We start from the raw sequence: 3727 nt of genomic DNA, 5'->3' as shown, positions 1-3727 counted from the left end.
TATTTTAATTTTAGGACTTTTGTTTTTTTCTTCTGCTAGTTGGGTGGCATGGGTAAGATCTTTCTTTCCAATGCCTCTTTTTTCCTCTCCTTTCTGTTAGGCTTTCCTTCCTTTTCATTCTTTTCTCTTCTTTTTCCTTTCTTTCTAGCTTTCCCTCTTCCTATTGTTTCTAATTGCTTGAGGAAGGAGTCCTGGGCTGATGCTGTGGGAGGGAATTCCAATTATTCCTTTCTGCTTTCTCCCCTCCTCCTCCTACACACACACACACACACACACACACACACACACACAAGCTCTATCACTGATTCCTCAAAATACATAGACAGATGTATGCACACCGTTAAGGAAGAAATGCTATGGAATGTGGCATGCTGTGTGCCAAGACTAATATTCTATTCTATAGATGCTGGTACTCAGTTAGTCTTGGCTGGCTGGATAGTTCCCATGTAGCTTTTGCTTAATGTCTGAGTAATTGGAGGGAGAAGAACTTTGGTCTGGCTTTCTCCTTTTATGCTGTCCTCTTTTTGCACTTTATTTCTGATTACAAGTGAGTGTGATTTCAAATGAGAAACACTTAACAAAGAGTCAGAGAGATGAAATTTCACTGAGATGCAGAACACAGGAAGAGAAAATGTGTGAAAAATCACTTTGATGGGGTTGTCTTGGTAGCTAGTAAAGCAAAGAAAGGAAATTCCCGCACAGCAGGCTTTAATAAAATTGGCAGGCAGAGATGTCAGGCTGTATGAGAATACTGGTGAGGAAAATAGAGATGGAGAGTGAGAACAGGATAATAAGGCTTCTCTCATTTCGGACATTCTTTCCCTGCACTTAATTTAGTCTCTAAATCAGTTTCTAGAGAAGAAATGTTTTCTTGTGAATTTGCAACAATGGGTTTCAGAAGGAAAAACATTTCCCAACATAAGAAGTAAACCTTAGACAATATCATAGCTTGGTATTGAAGATTTCTAATCCCTTGGATAGTAATAGTACATTTATGAAGAGTAGTATTTATCTATGTGTGTACCAAATAGTATATGACAATTCAGATTTCAAATTGGGATGAGCAAGTTATCTTTATTCAGTGGAAAAATCCATCATGGTAATCTATAAAGACACTTTTTTTGTTGCTGTTGTTGGTCGTGGGGCTTGAATTCTGGGCCTGAGTGCTGTCCCTCAGTTCTTCACCTCAAGGCGAGTGCTCTACCACTTGAGCTACAGCGCCACTTCCGGTTTTCTAGAGGTTTATTGGAGAGAAGTTTCATGGACTTTCCTGCCCGGGCTGGCTTTGAACCACGATCCTCAGATCTCAGCCTCCTGAGTAGCTAGGATTACAGGCGTGAGCCACCGGTGCTCAGCTATAAAGACATATTTTGGGGTTTTTTTTGTGGGGGGGTCCGGTCTTAGGGCCTGAACTCTGGGCCTGGGCGCTGTCCCTCAGCTCTTCATCTCAAGGCTAGCGCTCTACCACTTGAGCCACAGCGCCACTTCCTGCTTTTTTCTTTTTGCTATGTGGTGCTGAGGAATCGAACCTAGGTCCTCAAGCATGCAAGGCAAGTGCTCTACCACTGAGCCATCTTCCCAGCCCTAAAGACACATTTTTAAGAGCTTTAAAAATACCATTTGAAGCTGGCTGCTACACTGGCTCATGCCTGTAATCCTAGCTATTCAAGAGGCTGAGATCTGAAGATTTCAATTCAAAGCCATCCCAGGCAGGAAAGTCTGTGAGACTCTTATTCTAAATTAACCACCAAATTCTAGAAGTGGAGCTGTGGCTCAAAGTGGTAGACTGCTAGATGAGTTCAAGCCCTATGACCTACGTACACATATAAAATTTGGTTTTCATGCAACTCTTGGAATTTTTGTATCTGCCACAGAAAACAAACCTACTATTACAACAAACAGCAAATTCCTATTTCCTTATTTTCACTTTCCTAACAACTTACCATTTACTTACTTGTTTTGTTTGTTATTTATACTCTGAGTCCATCCGCTAGTTTATAAGATTCTTGGGACTAAGAATATGTTCAGTGGTAGAAGGCTTGCCTAATATTTTGAAAGGCCCTGAGTTTAATACCTAGCACCATATGAAAGAAGTGTATTATGATGCTTACAACACTTTGTGACACATAGTACATACTCAGTAAATAATAAATGAGAAGCTGGGAACATTTGCCTTACATGAATAAAGTATCTAACTCAAAGCTGGTAGCCACCAGAACCTTTTTCACTTAACCTCCTTCAAGTAATGACTATGGTTTGCAAGGAGGCAGGATACTTCCAGGGAAGGCTTCAAAAGACCAGGAAATCTGGACACACAGCATCCTTAAATGCCAGTGAGTGGCAGGATCACAATGGGCCTTACTAGTCTTCAGAACATGAAACTCTGGTGGGATACCAGTTTTAACCTTTGCCTTTTAGAAACTTGTGCTAAAGTTCTCCTCTAGATTGAGGTCAATGTCTTGGAAGAGAGTCAGCAGCTTCCAGAGAGAGGGCCTCTCAACTTTAGCCTCCATCAAGTTCTTTTTTCTTTAGTAGCTGGCTCCGAAAAGACAAAGCAGCAAATTCTACTAGAGACCCAAGGCTGAAATAAACGCTACCTTAGAAGTGGGGTCACTTTACAACCGTGTTGTCTATCACTCTGAGCTTTCTTCTCCTCCAGGGGAGACGACCAGCTTAGGCTCAAAGTATGGATAAAGTGCCTATTTTAGCTGAAGGTATCTATTAAAAGAGGGGGAGAAAATAGCCTAAACCCTGTGCCCGCTTGCACTTGGTTGTGGTGGAGAGAGAAGAGAGGCAGTCAGATCCTGCTGTTCTCAGTGGGGTTCCTCCAAAAGCAGTCCTTGTATTAACCACTTCACGGTTTTGTCCCCATCTCGTTATCTGTTCTTGTTAAAAATCTTTATTATTCATGGATGCAAAAAAAATCCCATCATTAACCCATCATAAATATTCATAACACTTGTAATTGTGTGCATTTCATTTAGCCACTTGGCAAAACTTCTCCAAAGAACCAGAGTTTTTAAGGAAATCTGGCTAATGAGACCAGAGCCCAGGAAATGCAGGGTGGATTTTCTACTTTATGCTATTTTATTTGAACCTGCAAACAAATGCAAAATATAAATAATAATTAAAAGATAAGCAGGGGAGGTGTTCACTCACAATGAAGAGCAACACATTCCTCATTGTCATGATTGTGCTTTTGTGTCTCGTAGAAGGTCAGAGTAAACACTGTACTACAACACGGAGGAGAATGGTGAGGCTGCACTGCTTAGGGATTTATCCAGGAGCCAACAAAGGCCAGATCAATTCCTTGCTTTGGTTATCTGGGACCACTCCTCTCATGTTCTGTATAATTACTGACTTCAAGTTGAAGCTGAGATGTGTGGCCCCCATCTTGGCTTATTATAGCAGACAGCAACTCATTTTTACTAAGTGTTATATCCATCGTGTTTTGTTCTAATCCAGTTTATCTAAACTGCACTTTCCCATCAGTAACAAGAGCTTTTCAAGGAGTAAAACCCAGCAAACTTCCAGGGCAGCCAAGTAGAACTGGAATAATGTACTTCTCCACTGCCAACTCCTCCCATTCAGAGCACACAGATTGTAAACCAGTGGGAGCATCTTTTGTGCCACACATTCTTGCCTTGAAGTGTTTCTTTGCTGCCTTTCAGTTTAAGGATTCTTACCACTGAAAAGGGATTTTTGAAAACGGTATGAGCTGTAGAAG

This window comes from Dipodomys ordii, unplaced genomic scaffold (genome assembly GCF_000151885.1).
Source record: "Dipodomys ordii isolate 6190 unplaced genomic scaffold, Dord_2.0 Scaffold50, whole genome shotgun sequence".
NCBI classification, from domain to species: domain Eukaryota; kingdom Metazoa; phylum Chordata; class Mammalia; order Rodentia; family Heteromyidae; genus Dipodomys; species Dipodomys ordii.
Note: the sequence above shows the minus strand (reverse complement) of the source record.